The sequence below is a fragment of the Pelobates fuscus genome, chromosome 13 (genome assembly GCF_036172605.1).
Source record: "Pelobates fuscus isolate aPelFus1 chromosome 13, aPelFus1.pri, whole genome shotgun sequence".
Classification (NCBI taxonomy): Eukaryota; Metazoa; Chordata; class Amphibia; order Anura; family Pelobatidae; genus Pelobates; species Pelobates fuscus.
Window position 1 is genome coordinate 59,311,548 of NC_086329.1, and position 19,629 is coordinate 59,331,176.

General features: G+C 44.5%; 7 pseudogenes; all 7 read left to right on the plus strand.

Moving 5' to 3' along the window:
- Positions 1-110: 110 nt before the first annotated feature.
- LOC134583748 (5S ribosomal RNA) lies at positions 111-239 on the plus strand (annotated as a pseudogene).
- A 1,116-nt stretch (positions 240-1,355) lies between these two features.
- Positions 1,356-1,474, plus strand: LOC134584324 (5S ribosomal RNA; annotated as a pseudogene).
- A 377-nt stretch (positions 1,475-1,851) lies between these two features.
- LOC134583642 (5S ribosomal RNA) lies at positions 1,852-1,970 on the plus strand (annotated as a pseudogene).
- An 872-nt stretch (positions 1,971-2,842) lies between these two features.
- Positions 2,843-2,961, plus strand: LOC134584454 (5S ribosomal RNA; annotated as a pseudogene).
- Positions 2,962-3,348: 387 nt separating this feature from the next.
- Positions 3,349-3,467, plus strand: LOC134583646 (5S ribosomal RNA; annotated as a pseudogene).
- A 135-nt stretch (positions 3,468-3,602) lies between these two features.
- Positions 3,603-3,721, plus strand: LOC134583889 (5S ribosomal RNA; annotated as a pseudogene).
- Positions 3,722-3,855: 134 nt separating this feature from the next.
- On the plus strand, positions 3,856-3,974 carry LOC134584410 (5S ribosomal RNA; annotated as a pseudogene).
- The last annotated feature ends 15,655 nt before the right edge of the window (positions 3,975-19,629 follow it).

The window sequence follows — 19,629 nt, forward strand, 5'->3', positions numbered from 1 at the left end:
TGATGTCATAATCAGATCACTTTTTTCGCTATCCAGAAGCGTCTTGTCTTTTGTCACAACCAGTGTTTGATATTCTACCAACATCAGTGAAATTGCATTCGATTAATTTTGCCTATGGCCATACCAGTCTGAAAATTTCTGATCTCGTCAGATCTCGTCAGATCTCAGAAGCCATCCAGACTCGGGCCTGGTTAGTACTTGTATGGGAGACCAATTAGGAACCTCAGGTGCCATAAGCTTTTGTTTATTTCTTTTTTGCATTATGATGTCATAATCAGATTACTTTTTTCCATATTCAGAGGTGTCTTGTCTTTTGTCGCAACCAGTGTTTGATATTCTACCAACATCAGTGAAATTGCATTCGATGATTATCGCCTATGGCCATACCAGTCTGAAAATTCCTGATCTCGTCAGATCTCAGAAGCCATCCAGACTCAGGCCTGGTTAGTACATGTATGGGAGATCAATTAGGAACCTGAAGTGCCATAAGCTTTTGTTTATTTCTTTTTTGCATTATGATGTCATAATCAGATCACTTTTTTCCCTATCCAGAAGCGTCTTGTCTTTTGTCGCAACCAGTGTTTGATATTCTACCAACATCAGTGAAATTGCATCTGAATAATTTTGACTATGGCCATACCAGTCTGAAAATGCCAGATTGCAGAAGCTATCCAGACTCGGGCCTGGTTAGTACTTGTATGGGAGACCAACTAGGAACCTCAGGTGCCGTAAGCTTTTGTTTATTTCTTTTTTGCATTATGATGTCATAATCAGATCACTTTTTTCCCTATCCAAAAGCTTCTTGTCTTTTGTCGCAACCAGTGTTTGATATTCTACCAACATCAGTGAAATTGCATTCAATTAATTTTGCCTATGGCCATACCAGTCTGAAAATGCCAGATCTCAGAAGCCATCCAGACTCGGGCCTGGTTAGTACTTGTATCGAAGACCAACTAGGAACCTCAGGTGCCATAAGCTTTTGTTTATTTCTTTTTTGCATTATGATGTCATAATCAGATCACTTTTTTCCCTATCCTAAAGCGTCTTGTCTTTTGTCGCAACCAGTGTTTGATATTCTACCAACATCAGTGAAATTGCATTCAATTAATTTTGCCTATGGCCATACCAGTCTGAAAATGCCAGATCTCAGAAGCCATCCAGACTCGGGCCTGGTTAGTACTTGTATGGGAGACCAACTAGGAACCTCAGGTGCCATGAACTTTTGTTTATTTCTTTTTTGCATTATGATGTCATAATCAGATCACTTTTTTCCCTATCCAGAAGCGTCTTGTCTTTTGTCGCAACCAGTGTTTGATATTCTACCAACATCAGTGAAATTGCATTCAACTAAGTTTGCCTATGGCCATACCAGTCTGAAAATGCCTGATCTCGTCAGATCTCAGAAACCATCCAGACTCGGGCCTGGTTAGCACTTGTATGGGAGACCAACTAGGAACCTCAGGTGCCGTAAGCTTTTGTTTATTTCTTTTTTGCATTATGATGTCATAATCAGATCACTTTTTTCCTTATCCAAAAGCGTCTTGTCTTTTGTCGCAACCAGTGTTTGATATTCTACCAACATCAGTGAAATTGCATTCAACTAATTTTGCCTATGGCCATACCAGTCTGAAAATGCCAGATCTCAGAAGCCATCCAGACTCGGGCCTGGTTAGTACTTGTATGGGAGACCAACTAGGAACCTCAGGTGCCATATGCTTTTGTTTATTTCTTTTTTGCATTATGATGTCATAATCAGATCACTTTTTTCCATATCAAGAAGCGTCTTGTCTTTTGTCGCAGCCAGTGTTTGATATTCTACCAACATCTGTGAAATCGCATTCAATTAATTTTGCCTATGGCCATACCAGTCTGAAAATGCCTGATCTCATCAGATCTCAGAAGCCATCCAGACTCGGTCCTGGTTAGTACTTGTATCGAAGACCAACTAGGAACCTCAGGTGCCGTAAGCTTTTGTTTATTTCTTTTTTGCATTATGATGTCATAATCAGATCACTTTTTTCCCTATCCAAAAGTGTCTTGTCTTTTGTCGCAACCAGTGTTTGATATTCTACCAACATCAGTGAAATTGCATTCAATTAATTTTACCTATGGCCATACCAGTCTGAAAATGCCAGATCTCAGAAGCCATCCAGACTCGGGCCTGGTTAGTACTTGTATCGAAGACCAACTAGGAACCTCAGGTGCCATAAGCTTTTGTTTATTTATTTTTTGCATTATGATCTCATAATCAGATCACTTTTTCCCTATCCAGAAGTGTGTTGTCTTTTGTCGCATCCAGTGTTTGATATTCTACCAACATCAGTGAAATTGCATTCAATTCGTTTTGCCTATGGCCATAATAGTCTGAAAATGCCTGATCTCGTCAGATCTCAGAAGCCATCCAGACTTGGGCCTGGTTAGTACTTGTATGGGAGAACAACTAGGAACCTCAGGTAGCATAAGCATTTGTTTATTTATTTTTTGCATTATGATGTCATAATCAGATCACTTTTTTCCCTATCCAGAAGCATCTTGTCTTTTGTCGCAACCAGTGTTTGATATTCTACCAACATCAGTGAAAGTGCATTCGATTAACTTTGCCTATAGCCATACCAGTCTGCAAATACCAGATCTCAGAAGCCATCAAGACTCGGGCCTGGTTAGTACTTGTATGGGAGAACAACTAGGAACCTCAGGTAGCATAAGCATTTGTTTATTTCTTTTTTGCATTATGATGTCATAATCAGATCACTTTTTTCCCTATCCAGAAGCGTCTTGTCTTTTGTCGCAACCAGTGTTTGATATTCTACCAACATCTGTGAAATTGCATTCAATTAATTTTGCCTATGGCCATACCAGTCTGAAAATGCCTGATCTCATCAGATCTCAGAAGCCATCCAGACTCGGGCCTGGTTAGTACTTGTATGGGAGACCAATTAGGAACATCTGGTGCCATAAGCTTTTGTTTATTTCTTTTTTGCATTATGATCTCATAATCATAACACTTTTTTCCCTATCCAGAAGCGTCTTGTCTTTTGTCTCAACCAGTGTTTGATATTCTACCAACATCAGTGAAATTGCATTCGATTAATTTTGCCTATTGCCATACCAGTCGGAAAATGCCTGATTTTGTCAAATCTCAGAAGCCATCCAGACTCGGGCCTGGTTAATACTTGTATGAAATACCAACTAGGAACCTCAGGTGCCATAAGCTTTTGTTTATTTATTTTTGGAATTTTGATGTCATAATCAGATCACTTTTTTCCCTATCCAGAAGCGTCTTGTCTTTTGTCGCAACCAGTGTTTGATATTCTACCAACATCAGTGAAATTGCATTCGATTAATTTTGCCTATGACCATACCTGTCTGAAAATGCCTGATCTTGTCAGATCTCAGAAGTCATCCAGACTCGGGCCTGGTTAGTACTTGTATGGGAGACCAACTAGGAACCTCAAGTGACATAAGCTTTTGTTTATTTCTTTTTTGCATTATGATGTCATAATCAGATCACTTTTTTCCCTATCCAGAAGCGTCCTGTCTTTTGTCAAAAACCAGTGTTTGATATTCTACCAACAGCAGTGAAATTGCATTCGATTAACTTTGCCTATGGCCATACCAGTCTGAAAATGCCTGATCTCATCAGATCTCAGAAGCCATCCAGACTCGGGCCTGGTTAGTACTTGTATGGAAGACCAACTAGGAACTTCAGGTGCCATAAGCTTTTGTTTATTTCTTTTTTGCATTATGATGTCATAATCAGATCACTTTTTTCCCTATCCAGAAGCGTCTTGTCTTTTGTCGCAACCAGTGTTTGATATTCTACCAACATCAGTGAAATTGCATTCAATTAACTTTGCCTATGGCCATACCAGTCTGAAACTGCCTGATCTTGTCAGATCTCAGAAGCCATCCAGACTCGGGCCTGGTTAGTACTTGTATGGGAGACCAACCAGGAACCTCAGGTGCCATAAGCTTTTGTTTATTTATTTTTTGCGTTATGATGTCATAATCAGATCACTTTTTTCCCTATCCAGAAGCGTCCTGTCTTTTGTCGCAACCAGTGGCTTGCGTTAGGATGTGGGTTGTGGACCATGTTTCTACAATCACCCCGCGTGTTGCCAGGGCTATGCGAGCGCTCAGTTTGTTCTCTGCTCTAGTGAGAGTCTCTATGGGTTTGTTGAGTAACAGGGCCCAGGGATCCATGGGGTAGGGTTTGTTCAGGAGCCTTGCTATTAGTGTGGTCACAATGAGCCACAGGGGCTTCAGTTTGGGACAGGTAAACCAACGGTGAAGGAATGTTCCTGTCTCGCTGCATAGTTTCCAGCCGAGATTTGAGGAAGATCTGTGTATAATGGCCAGGCATTGGGGTGTGAAGTACCAGCTGAACAGCATCTTGTATGCCTGTTCCGTGTGCGTTATACATATCAATAGCGATGCAGTGGCCTCCCAGATGTCTGCCCAGTTGGATGTGTCATCTGGGCACCTAGGTCTTTTTCCCAGGCTGCGACGTATGGGAGTGTTATTTGGGTGGTATGAGGTGGTTTTCCCCCTCATAATGCTGATCCTCCTCCTTCGCTTTCCCTGAATGTTGATGTTACTTAGTTACATAGTTACATAGTTACATAATTACATAGCTGAAAAGAGACTTGTGTCCATCAAGTTCAGCCTTCCTCGTATGTGTTTTTGTTCTAGGTCCAAAAGAAGGCAAAAAAACCCAGTCTGTAGCTTACATAGTTACATAGCTGAAAAGAAAAGAAAAGGTTACCTGCGATCTTTCCACATCCCTATGTATTTTTAAACAAATGGAGGTTTTTAGTTACCTCTAATGGTCATGAGAGGGCATGCCCACCTGCCACGTCAAGGCAGAACTCTTAGGTGGGTCCTTTCTAACCATTCGCCATGCTTCCTTGAGCTTCTGGCAAAAATATCTCTAATGAGACAGAAAGGGGTATTTTTTATATACATCTCTATATGCTTATTAACCCTTAATAGGGAACACATGGGGTGGGCAGCACTATTGCAACCTAGCTGTGTGATACAAAAGTGAATACAAATACAAAGAAACAAGTCCTGCGCTCAAACTCCCATTACTCCTGGGTGGCAGCAACGACCATAGTACACATCATCCAAAATACATATAGTAAACACCAAAGAAAAAAAAGTTACCTGTGCTCTTTCCACATCCCTATGAAGTCTGCCTTGACTTGGCATGTGGGCATACCCTCTCATGGCCATTGGAGGTAACTAAAAACCTCCATTTGTTTAAAAATACAAAGGGATGTGGAAAGAGCGCAGGTAACTTTTTTCTTTGGATTTTACTAAATGTATTATAGCTGAAAAGAGACTTGCGTCCATCAAGTTCAGCATTCCTCACATATGTTTTTGTTGTTGATCCAACGAAGGCAAAAAACCTAGTCTGAAGTGCTTCCAATTTTGCAACAAACTAGGAAAGTAAAGCAATATCCTGCTTACATTTTATTACCGTATATACTCGAGGATAAGCCGACCCGAATATAAGCCGAGGCCCCTAATTTTACCCCCGAAAACTGGGAAAACGTATTGACTCGAGTGTAAGACTAAGGTGGGAAATGCAGCAGCTACTGGTAAATTTCTAAATAAAATTAGAGGATATTAATTGAATATTTATTTACAGTGTGTGTATATAATGAATGCAGTGTGTGTATATAATGAATGCAGTGTGTGTGTGTATGAGTGCAGTGTGTGTGTATGAATGCAGTGTGTGTATGAGTGCAGTGTGTATATGAGTGCAGTGTGTGTGTATGAGTGCAGTGTGTGTATGAGTGCAGTATGTGTATATGAGTGCAGTGTGTGTGTATGAGTGAAGTGTGTGTGAGTGCAGTGTGTGTATATGAGTGCAGTGTGTGTATGAGTGCAGTGTGTGTGTGTGTATGAGTGCAGTTTGTGTGTATGAATGCAGTGTGTGTGTATGAGTGCAGTGTGCGGATGAGTGCAGTGTGTGTGTATGAATGCAGTGTGTGTGAGTGCAGTGTGTGTATGAATTCAGTGTGTGTGTATGAGTGCAGTGTGTGTGTATGAGTGCAGTGTGTGTGTGTATGAGTGCAGTATGTGTGTATGAGTGCAGTGTATGAGTGCAGTATGTGTGTATGAGTGCAGTGTATGAGTGCAGTGTGTGTGTATGAGTGCAGTGTGTGTATGAGTGCAGTATGTGTATATGAGTGCAGTGTGTGTGTGTATGAGTGCAGTGTATGAGTGCAGTATGTGTGTATGAGTGCAGTGTGTGTGTATGAGTGCAGTGTGTGTATGAGTGCAGTGTGTGTGTGTATGAGTGAAGTGTGTGTATGAGTACAGTGTGTGTGTATAAGTGCAGTGTGTGTGTGTGAGTGCAGTGTGTGTATATGAGTGCAGTGTGTGTATGAGTGCAGTGTGTGTGTGTATGAGTGCAGTGTGTGTGTGTGTATGAGTGCAGTGTGTATGAATGCAGTGTGTGTGTATGAGTGCAGTGTGCGGATGAGTGCAGTGTGTGTGTATGAATGCAGTGTGTGTGAGTGCAGTGTGTGTGAGTGCAGTGTGTGTGAGTGCAGTGTGTATGAATGCAGTGTGTGTATGAGTGCAGTGTGTGTGTATGAGTGCAGTGTGAGTGTGTGTTATGCAGTGTGTGTTTCAGAGCCTTGGTGGGGGGTGGGCATTTTTATTATTATTATTTTTTTATTAATATTTTAATAATTATTTTTGTTAAATTATTTTTTATTTTATTATTTATATATATTTTTTTTCGGCCCCCCTCCCTGCTTGATACATGGCAGGGAAGGGGGCTCTCACTCCCTGGTGGTCCAGTGGCATTGGCAGTTCAGTGGAGGGGGGCTGGCAGAGAGCGCTTACCTCTCCTGCAGCTCCTGTCAGCTCCCTTCTCCTCCGGGTCGGTCCGGTCAGCTCCCTCTGCAAGTCCCAGTGTAAGTCTCGCGGCCGCGCTCTGACCCCGCGACTCTCGCAAGATTTACCCTGGGACTTGCAGACGGAGCTGACCGGACCGGTGCGGAGGAGAAGGGAGCTGACAGGAGCTGCAGGAGAGGTAAGCGCTCTCTGCAGCCCCCCACAGCCCCTTGTCTGTATTATGGTAAGTTGCCATAATACAGACAGTGACTCGAGTATAAGTCGAGTTGGGGTTTTTCAGCACAAAAAATGTGCTGAAAAACTCGACTTATACTCGAGTATATATGGTACTTTACAAAGGATTGTGCCATCTGCAAACACTGAAACATGGCTTTCAATGCCTATTTCAAGATCATTTATAAATATGTTAAATAGAAGCAGTCCCAAAACAGAACCCTGAGTGACACCACTTACAACTTTTGTCCAGCCTGAAAATTTACTATTAATGACAACTCGTTGTACTCTATCCTTAAGCCAATGTTCTACCCAAGAACAATAATAATCATCTAGACCAATTTCTTTTAGTTTGAAGACTAACCTATTGTGAGAAACCATATCAAATGCCTTGGCAAAATCCAAGTAGATCACATCCACTGCAACACCCTGATCTATACTTACTTACCGTATATACTCGAGTATAAGCCGAGTTTTTCAGCCCATTTTTTGGGCTGAAAAACCCCAACTCGGCTTATACTCGAGTCACTGTCTGTATTATGGCAATTTGCATTGCCATAATACAGACCGGGGGAGAGGGGTGCTGGCAGAGCTGTAACTTACCTGTCCTGCAGCTCCTGTCAGCTCTCTCCTCCTCTGCGCCGTCCGTTCAGCACCTCGGTCAGCTCCCAGTGTAAGTCTCGCGAGAGCCGCGGCTCTCGCGAGACTTACAGTGTGAGCTGATAGAAGGAGCTGCACGGACGGCGCGGAGGAGGAGAGAGCTGACAGGAGCTGCAGAACAGGTAAGTTACAGCTCTGCCAGCACCCCTCTCCCCCCCACTGAACTGCCACTGGACCACCAGGGAAGGAGCCCCCCTCCCTGCCATATATCAAGCAGGGAGGGGGGACGAAAAAAAATAAATATATAAATAAAATTAAAAAAAATAATAAAAAAAAAAATTAATAACAAAAAAAAGGGGGATAAGGACCACTATGGGAGGGAGGGGGGGTATAAGGACCACTATGGGAGGGAGGGGGGGGGGTAAGGACCACTATTGGAGGGAGGAGGGTATAAGGACCACTATGGGAGGGAGGGGGGGTATAAGGACCACTATGGGAGGGGGTGGGATAAGGACCACTATGGGAGGGGGGTATAAGGACCACTATGGGAGGGAGGGGGGTATAAGGACCACTATGGGAGGGAGGGGGGGGGGGGTATATGGACCACTATGGGAGGGATGGGGGGGGGATAAGGAACATTATGGGAGGGAGAAGGGGGATAAGGGCCACTATGAGAGGGAGGGGGTGGGATAAGGACCACTATGGGAGGGGAGGGGGAAGTAAGGACCACTAGGGGAGGGGAGGGTAAGGACCACTAGGGGAGGGGAGGGTAAGGACCACTAGGGGAGGGGTGAGTCAGGACCACTGGGGGGGGGGGGGTGAAGGAACACGGGGGTGGGGAGGTAAGGACCACTGAGGGAGGAGGAGGGGAAGTCAGGACATATGGGGGGGGAGGGGGCGGCAAAAAATGTTTTGCCTACGGCGGCAAATATCCTTGCACCGGCCCTGCACACACTGCATTCACACACTGCATTCATACACACACACACTGCATTCATGCACACACACACTGCACTCATACACACACACACTGCACTCATACACACACTGCACTCATACACACACGCTGCACTCATACACACACGCTGCACTCATACACACACGCTGCACTCATACACACACGCTGCACTCATACACACACACATACGCACACACTGCATTCATTATACACACACTGTAAATAAATATTCAATTAATATATTTTTTTTAGGATCTAATTTTATTTAGAAATTTACCAGTAGCTGCTGCATTTCCCACCCTAGTCTTATACTCGAGTCAATAAGTTTTCCCAGTTTTTTTGGATAAAATTAGGGGCCTCGGCTTATATTCGGGTCGGCTTATACTCGAGTATATACGGTACTTCTTCGTAGAATGCAATTAGGTTAGTTTGACATGACGTATGTTTCATAAAACCATGCTGATTATTGCATAGTTCTTCCCAATGCATTCCTGAATGTTATCCCTTAATAGCCCTTCAAATATTATCCCAGTCACAGAAGTTAAGCTAACAGGTCTATAATTTCCAGGCAAGGATTTTGAACCTTTTTTAAATATAGGAACGATATCTGCCTTTTGTCATCCAATCACAAGTTATCTGCAAGTATTTTGCAGCAATCATTTGCATATCTCTTGCCATAGGATCCTCATTAATATATACTGAAGAAAAATAATTATTCAAAATTTCTGCCTTTTCCTGGTCTTCATTAGCTAACAGACCCATCTCTGTTTCCACTGTACCTACACTTTCATTTTACATTTTTTTTAGAATTGATGTACTTGAAAAAAAACGTTTGGGGTTGGTTTTGCATTCTTTGGCTATCAATTTCTAATTTTCTAGTTTAGCCACTTTATTTTCCTTTATGCAAGCATTATTGGCTTCCTTATATCTTATATAGTATGCCTCTGATTTGTCCAATTTAAATGCTTTAAATGCTTTTTTCTTATTTTTAATCTCTTGTTTTACTTCTCTACTAAGCCACATTGATTTCAATGTGTGTTCTTTTATATTTATTACCCAATGGTACACACTGAGAAATGTACCTTTCTAATATTTGTTTGAATAGTTTCCATTTATCCTCAGTGTTTTTTTCACTAAGGAGTTTATGCCAGTCGATATGTTGTAGAGCTGCCCTAATCTTATTGAAAATGGCTTTTTTAAAATTATACATTTTAGTATACCCCACGAGCTTTTGCTTTTTTGAGTTTATTTAAAAAATTACCATATAGTGATCACTATTTCCTAAATGCTCCCCTACTTGAATGTTGGTCACAAGATCAACATTGTTTGTTATAACGAGATCCAGGCAATCATCCTTTCTAGTTGGTGCTTGTACCAGTTGTGACATAAAGGTGTCATTTAACACATTCAAAAACCTGATTCGAATGGCTGAAGTACTAGTCACTCTATCCCGATTTATGTCCGGGTAATTAAAATCTCCAATAATTAACGTGTTACCCCGATTTGAAGATTTCCCAATTTGCTCTAACAGGTGTTCTTCCTCATTAATATTTACATTAGGTGGTTTATAACATATCTCAAGCAATAATTGATTTTCCTTCATTTGCCCCAAGCAGATTTCGACCCATAAAGCTTCCACATTTTCCTTGACACACTCCACATGTCTAAGATTTGGCTTTAACTCATGGTTAACATACAAACATACCCCACCACCCTTCTTGTTTTTCCTATCCTTTCTAAATAACGTGTGCCCATTTAACTGCCCAGTCATGTGTCTCATCCCACCATGTTTACGTTATGCCTATTATATCATATTGTTTAGTGTATGCTATTGCCTCTAATTCCCCCATTTTGTAATGTAGGTTCCTTACATTAGTAAGCACACATTTAATATTATCATGAGTCATTTGTACTTTTTGTGAATTTTCATCAATATTACATACCTCCTCTGTTCTGAACTTTACCCTACCCCATATCCACCACCATTACACTAAGCTAAAGCCCATCTTCTTTCTATCCTATATCCATTTTCTAAATTGCTTTGACCCTCCCCCCCACTACGAGTTTAAAATCTCATCCAACCTTCTAGCCATCCTATCCCCCGGCACAGCAGACCCTCTTCCGTTCAGGTGCAATCCATCACGACTAGAGTTGAGCGGTCACCTGGATGTTCGGATCCGGCCGGTTCGGCCGAAGTTTGAAAAAAAGTCTGGGTTCGGGATCGAGCTTGACCCCGAATTTGACCCCGAATCCCATTGAAGTCAATGGGGACCCAAACCTTTGGGCACAAAAATGCCTCTAAAAAGTCCTGGAAAGGGCTGCAAAAGGAAAATGGGGGTAAGAGTAGGACAAGTGCCCTGCAAACAAATGTGGATAGGGAAATCATTCAAAATAACATAAAAATTAAAAATACACCTGAGCCATAAAAAGCACGGAATCTTGTGATTTTAGCTTTGGAAGAACATAAATCAAAATCTAAAGCATGGCTGTCAGGAGGATCACCAGAATTATCCATTTGAGAGAGGGTTGGAGTGCAGGGCATTCTCTTTCATTGTTCAAACTGAGCTCAACTCCTGATGCATGGAGAAAAGGCCTTCACAAGCCTCTGTGTACATAGTTTATACTAAGTGACCCATAGGTTGAGGAGGCGTTGACCGTCGCGGTGTATGTGGAAGCAGCGGTGGAGGAGGAGGTAGCCAACACTGTTTTTTATATATATATATATATCTTTTTATTTAATTGGGGTAGCCCCCAAATCATTGGGACATATAAAAAAAAGAAACATTTGCGGCCTGCGATGCATTTCTTGCAGTCCTGATGCATGGAGAAATGCTCAACTCCTGATGCATGGAGAAAATGCCTTCACAAGCCTCTGCTATTGTGTACATAGTTTATACTAAGTGACCCATAGGTTGAGGAGGCAGTGACCGTGGCGGTGTAGGTGGAAGCAGCGGTGGAGGAGGAGGAGGTAGACAAAACAGTTTTTTTTAATATATATATATATATATATATATATATATATATATATATATATACATGTTTTGTCTATATATTATTTTTTTAATTGGGGTAGCCCCCAAAAATTGGGAAATATTAAAAAAAGAAAACTCTGTTCCGCAGAGCGACTGACCCGTGTGTGCTGCAGCTGAAACTCCACTATCACCTGCTGCTGCTCGCACAGTCTCATAAAGCGGTGAACGGGAAGACCGAAGTTACACTGCAGTGCAGACAGGCGCGCAGCAGCAGGGTGAGAATGCCAAAATTGCAAAACGGCCCACACTTTCTGCAGCAGCTCTGATATATCTGGGTACTTTTTCAGGAATTTTTGCACCAACAAATTCAGCACATGCGCCAGGCAAGGGATGTGCGTCAAACCGGCTAGGCCCAAAGCTGCTACGAGATTTTGCCCATTATCGCACACCACCAGGCCGGGCTTTAGGCTCAGTGGCAACAACCACTCATCGGTCTGTAGTTCCATGCCCGTCCACAGCTCCTGCGCGGTGTGGGGTTTTTCCCCCAAACATATGAGTTGGAAAACAGCCTGCTGTTGTTTCCCGCTGGCTGTGCTGAAATTGGTGAAGGTGTTATGCTGACCGGATAAGGATGTGGTAGAGGAGGAGGAGGAAGAAGCTGAGTAGGAGGAGGAGGCAACAGGAATCAAAGCTGTGTAAACAAATAAAGATTGTCAAATGTTGTATCCTGGAACTGTGTCCCATCTTGTTACTGGGGAAATGGGTCTGACCTATTTTAATCAAAGGGGATAACCATCGGTTACCCAGGTCCCGCTTCAATTGGTGGCAAGCGGCGGGATCCCATGTCCCTGCCAACAGACCCATGGACTACAGTGCTCTAAAGCAACCTACACTGCAGGATTTGTGTGGAGCCAGAGGAATAACGCCTGGTTGGCGTAACAAGGCCGAATTGACTGCTGCGCTCATGGAGGACGACCAGGCATGCAGTGAGGCAACGAACCCCATCCAGGGGCCGGAGATGAGGAGGAAGTGCGCAAGGAGGTGTAATGGTGCCTGGCATATTACCGAGAGCCACCCTCAGTGTAGATTGTCAGCAGGATGTTTTTGGGAGGTGCAAGCCTATGTCCTTGCCAATAGACAGAGGGCGACCTCCATGAACCCAGATGAAGGAAGAAGGGAGTAGAGGGCGCCGGGAAGCACAACCACCCTGGTCCACAAGCTACCATACAATGCCTTCAAAGACTTCAAGGAAGCAGAAGAAGGCATCAATTACTTTTTTCAAGACTTTGAGCGCCAGTGCCTACTCCAAGACGTGGACCCCAGCGACTGGGTCACCATCCTGGCCAGCAAACTAGGCAGCGGATATTTACAGGGCTGTACCAGAAGAGCAGATCAGAGACTATCCCTTTATTACCCAAATCCTCCTGGCCCGGTATCCGGTCACCCGCGAGCAATACCGCCGAAAGCTTAGGGAGACCCGGAAAGGGGAGAAGGACTCCCATGCAGAGTGGGTATGCCGCATCACAAGGGCCATCCATAACTGGCTCAACTCCCATCAAGCCAAGTTCCCGGAGGAGATCACCCAGCTCGTCATACTAGAGCACTTTTTCAATGGGCTCCCCAACAACAAGGCGACGACGCATTCGTATGTCATCCATATCAACTTTCGATGCCACTTTCTGCGCTTACCATGGTGACCACGGGTAACGGGGAATCAGGGTTCATTTTCCAGAGAGGGAGCCAGAGAAATGGCTACCACATGTAAGAAAGGCAGCAGGCGCGCAAATGACCCACTCCCGACGCGGGAAAATAGTGACGACAAATAAAAATACAGGACTCTTTAGAGACCCTGTAATTGTAATGAGTCCACTTGAAATCCTTTAACTCTGATCAATTAGAGGGCAAGTCTGGTGCAGAGTGACTGACCCGTGCATACTGCAGCTGCAACTCCACTATCGCCTGCTGCTGCTCGCACAGTCTCTCCAGCATGTGCATGCTGGAGTTCCACCTTGTGGGCACATCGCATATGAGGTGGTGAGCGGGAAGGCCAAAGTTATGCTGCAGCGCAGACAGGCGAGCAGCAGCAGGGTGAGAACGGCGAAAGCGCGCACAGCCGCTACAGTGAATGTCACATCCTGTTCCAAGTTGCGGATCAGTCTGGTGATGGCTTCTGGTATCCAGTACTCTTTTTACTGAAGCTGCATCAGGGTCCTGGTATGTGGCCGCACAAACGCTGGTGCTCAACACCAGGTGGCGTGCGGTTACCCTGCACCAGACCCTGCTAATCCATTCCACACTGTGACTCCTAACTTCAACATCAGGCATACTGGGTCCCGGTCATCCAACCGCCGCCCAGACAGTGTCTGGGTCCCAGTCACCGGACTGCGAAACTGCGAATGGCTCGTTCCATCTGTTACTTGGATAACTGTGGGAATTCTAAAGATAATACATGCTGATGAGTGCTAGGAGACGGCCGCTCCGCTTTTGCACCCTGCTCCCTCTTATGCTTTGCTGGTGCCTCTGTGCGACCAGCGCCTCTTGCTCCAAACTGCACACGTCACTCGCATGACCTTAATTCCATGTGGGGTCTAGGACCTCATCATCCTCCACATCATCTTCCACCCACTCCTCAACCCTACCCTCCTTGCCGGTCTGCACACTGCAGAAAGCCACAGCAGTTGGCACCTGTGTGTTTCCAGCATGTAAAGTGTGCAAAGGACATATGGAAATTGCTTTAGAATTGTATCCAGGCAACAGTTTTCCCTATAAACTGACCTCTCAGTTTGACTTGTGAGGGTATTGCCCCCGAATTACAATATTGTTATATTGGTATTTGACGGTTCTATTTAACTGTCAGATATGATGTGCAGGCCACAAATGTGCTATTTAGCACCCAAAACAATTTGAATTGGTCAAACTGCGCTGTAACCACAGTATTTGACGGTTCTATTTGACTGTCAGATATGAAATGCACACCCCAAATTAACTTTTTTATCACCCAAAACAGTATTTGACGCTTCTATTTGACTTTTAGATATGAAGTGCAGGCAGGGCCGGCCTTAGGCATTTTGACGCCCTGTGCGAAAAATCTTCACAGCGCCCCCCCCTCCCCCCGTCATCCATGTATGCTGTAATGTTTGTGTTGTCTGTGTATGTGATAGTAGGTGTGATGACTGTGTGTGATATGTATGCTATGTGTGATATTTGTAATGGGTGTATTAACAGTGTGTGATATGCGTGTATTGGTTGTATGTGACACACACACACACACACACAGAGTCAGACGGCCATACACACACAGGAAGACATCCACACACAGGCAGACAGTCATACACACACACACAGACACACAAAGGCAGACAGTCTCACACACACACACAGACACACACAGGCAGACAGTCAGTCATACACACAGACACAGACAGTAATACACACAGACACACACAGAGGCAGACAGTAATACACACAGACACACACAGTCATACACACACACACACACGCAGACAGTCATACACACAGACAAACACGCAGACAGTCATACACACAGACACACACAGGCAGACAGCCATACACACAGACACACAGAGGCAGACAGCCATACACACAGAGGCAGTCATACACACAATCACACACACAGAGGTAGACAGTCATACACACAGAGGCAGACAGTCATACACACAGAGGCAGACAGTCATACACACAGACACACACACAGAGGCAGACAGTAATACACACAGACACTGTCAGGATCGGGACAGGGATCCAACACGCAAAGTACAAACAGGTACAGGGTACGTATACCGGTCCTTAGAATGGCCGGGCTAACGTACAGAGAGTATAGAGAATGGTCAGAGACAAGCCGAGGTCGAGGGAACGAGAAGACAGGAAAGCGAGGAACAAGCCGGGTCAAGGATAACGGAGGTAAACAGAGTAAGGAAACAAGCCGGGTCGAAACCAAAAGGATAACTGAGAAACACCAGAGCACTGTGTGACTAGACAGGCTAGAACCACGACAGGGCAATGAGCAACAGGGCGAAGTATGTTTAAATACCCTGGCTAGAGAGTATAGACACGCCTCCGACGAAACCTGATTAGTCTGTCTCGGACTGAGTGACAGGTCGTTCCGGATTGGCGTGATGACGTCGGCCTCCGGACACCATGCTACAAAAGGAAGAGACTCCCTCGCGGCCGGCGTTTGTGTGACCGGGTCGACCGCGAGGAACAGAGGAAACATGGCGTCCGGACGGATGAACGTCTAAGTCTCTACCTCTCTCGGAGGTAGAGACTTCAGGTACCCTGACAGTACCCCCCCCCTCAGATACGCCCACCGGGCGGAAAGAACCGGGACGAGATGGAAAGCGAGAGTGATACGCCCTGCGGAGACGAGGAGCATGAACATCCTCCTGAGGTACCCAACTCCTCTCCTCAGGACCGTATCCCTTCCAATCGACCAGATATTGTACTTTCCCCCGGGAGATACGAGAATCAATAATAGAGTTAACCTCATACTCCTCCTGACCCTCCACCTGAACAGGACAAGGAGGGGCTGTTGTGGAGGAGAACCTGTTACAAATAAGAGGTTTCAGCAACGACACATGAAACGAGTTAGGGATGCGTAAGGTATCAGGAAGAGCTAGACGATACGCAACTGGATTGATACGAGACAACACCCTGTAAGGTCCAATATAACGGGGAGCGAACTTCATGGAGGGCACCTTTAAACGGATGTTCCTCGTGCTCAACCATACCCTATCACCCGGGACAAAGAGCGGAGCCGCCCTTCTACGTTTATCAGCATGTTTCTTAACCAGCATAGAATTGTGCGTAAGGATTTGCCGAGTTTGATCCCACAACTTCCTCAAATTAGCAACATGAACATCAACCGACGGCACCCCCTGGGAAGGAGAAGCCGAAGGAAGAATAGACGGGTGAAAGCCATAATTCATGAAGAAGGGGCTTGAACGAGTAGAATCGCAAACGAGATTGTTGTGTGCAAACTCTGCCCAAGGAATCAAACCGACCCAATCATCCTGGTGTTCGGAAACAAAACATCGCAAATATTGTTCAATTTTCTGGTTGGTACGTTCAGCAGCTCCATTAGACTGAGGGTGATAGGCAGAAGAAAAGTTCAATTTGATACCAAGTTGCGAACAGAAGGACCTCCAAAAACGGGAAATAAATTGGGAACCTCTGTCAGACACAATTTGAGAGGGTATCCCATGTAGGCGAAAAATCTCCCTAGCGAATATCTCGGCCAATTCGGGAGAAGATGGAAGTTTAGGCAGAGGAATGAAGTGTGCCATCTTAGTGAATCTGTCAACCACGGTGAGGATAACAGTCTGTTTTTTAGAGATAGGTAGATCGACAATAAAGTCCATGGCCAAGCAGGACCACGGCTTCTCTGGAACTTCTAAGGGGTGCAGGAATCCACAAGGAAGCGTATGAGGTTGTTTGGTCTTAGTACAAACCTCACATGCAGCGATGAAATCTTTAGTATCCCTACGTAAAGCAGGCCACCAGAAATCCTTAGAGATCAACGCAAAAGTCTTGCGAATACCAGGATGTCCCGCCATCTTGCTGTTATGGAAACACTGCAACAGTTCCAGTTGAAGAGCAGGAGGAACGAAATGTCGACCCACAGGAGTCTGTCTAGGTGCTAAATGTTGTAGCTTAACGATCTCGGCCAGTAACGGAGAATGAATCCTGAGATTCGTATTAGCAACAATATTGCATTTCGGAACTATAGAGGAAAGGACCGGCTCAGGTACAGTAGAAGGTTCATACTGGCGAGACAAGGCATCGGCTTTAGAATTTTTTGAACCAGGTCTATAAGTCAGCACATAGTTGAAGTGAGTCAGGAATAAGGACCAACGAGCCTGCCTAGAGGACAGGCGCTTAGCCTCCCCAATGTAGGACAAGTTCTTGTGGTCCGTCAGGATAGTAATAGGGTGTAAGGTTCCCTCTAATAAATGTCTCCATTCCTTTAAGGCTTTAATGACCGCTAAGAGTTCTCTGTCGCCGATGTCATATCTGCTCTCAGGGCCCGAAAGTTTCTTAGAAAAAAAACCACATGGGTGCAATGGTTTATCTACCCCCAATCTTTGTGACAGAACCGCCCCTACTCCTGTCTCAGAGGCATCGACCTCGAGCAGGAACGGTAAGGTCGTATCCGGATGGACTAGTATTGGAGCAGAAGCAAAAAGTTCTTTGAGACTCTTGAAAGCAGCTAGAGCATCAGTAGACCATGTCTTAGTATCCGCCCCTTGTTTGGTCATATTGGTGATGGGCGCAATAATAGACGAGTAGCCCTTAATGAAGCGTCTATAATAATTAGAGAAGCCAATAAATCTCTGAATAGCTTTGAGTCCCTGAGGCAATGGCCAATCTAAAATAGACTGGAGTTTGTCAGGATCCATCTTAAAGCCCTCCCCAGAAATCACGTATCCAAGAAAGTCTATCTGGGTCTGGTCAAAACTGCATTTCTCAAGTTTACAGTACAAACCATGTTGTAAAAGTTTGTGTAATACCTGTCTGACTTGTCGATGGTGGGTCTCAATCTCTTTAGAGTGTATGAGTATGTCATCCAGGTAGACAATAACACAATCATGTTGAAATTCCCTAAGAACTTCGTTAATCAAATCTTGGAAAACTGCAGGTGCGTTACAGAGACCAAAAGGCATGACCGTATACTCATAATGACCATAGCGGGTATTAAACGCTGTCTTCCACTCATGGCCTTGCTGAATTCTCACCAAGTTGTACGCCCCTCTGAGGTCCAACTTGGTGAAAATCTTAGAGCCCTTTAACCGATCAAAGAGTTCTGTAATCAAGGGGATAGGATAGGCATTCCTGATGGTTATTTTATTCAACCCTCGATAATCGATACAAGGTCTGAGTGACCCATCCTTCTTCTTAACAAAAAAGAACCCAGCCCCGGCAGGAGATGAGGATCTCCTGATAAATCCCTTGTCTAAATTCTCCTGAATATACTCCTCTAAAACAGCATTCTCTTTAGTGGATAGAGGGTATACATTGCCCCTAGGAGGCATGGTACCAGGTAATAGGTTAATTTTACAATCAAAGGACCTGTGTGGAGGTAGAGTATCAGCGTTCTTTTTATCGAATACTGCCTTTAAGTCCATGTACAAAGGAGGTATCTGTCTCTCTTTAGGCTGGGTAGTAGTGTCAGGTGTGTAAATTACAGCCAAAGGGGATACCTTCTGTAAACACCTCTCCTGACAACCCTGACCCCACGAGAGTATCTCCCCTAACTCCCAATCGATAGTAGGGTTATGTCTCTTTAACCATGGATACCCCAGGACTATGGGAACGGAAGGGGACGAAATAAGCATAAGAGATATACTCTCCTCGTGTAAGATACCAACAGACAGGCTCATGGATATAGTCTCACGAGTAATAACAGGCTCGAGTAGTGGTCTACCATCAATGGCCTCAACGGCCAAGGGGGTCTCTCTTAACTGGGAAGGAATAGTGTGCTTAGTGGCAAAGGCTTGATCGATAAAATTCTCAGCAGCGCCGGAATCTATCAATGCCACGGTCTTAAGTACTTCCTTCCTCCATGTTAAAGAAACTGGTAGTAAAAGCCTGTGATTTTTGTAATTATGCGTAGAGGACAAAATAGAAACACCCAAGGCCTGTCCTCTAGAGAAACTTAGGTGCGGGCGTTTCCCGAGCGAACAGGACAATTCAGGCGTAAATGACCTCTGACTCCACAATACATACACAATCCCTCCCTTCTCCTGTACAGTCTCTCCTCTTCTGAGAGATGAGTATTGCCTATCTGCATAGGTTCAGGAATTAGTGAGGTATTGGACTCAGGACTTAGAAATGCAGGTGCTAATTTAAAGGCAGGTCTTAGGTTCCTCTCTCGAGTGTTCTGTCTTTCTCTTATACGTTCATCAATACGAGAAATGAACGAAATTAAGTCCTCTAAATTCTCTGGTAGCTCCCTAGTGGCAATTTCGTCAAGGATAACATCTGATAACCCGTTCA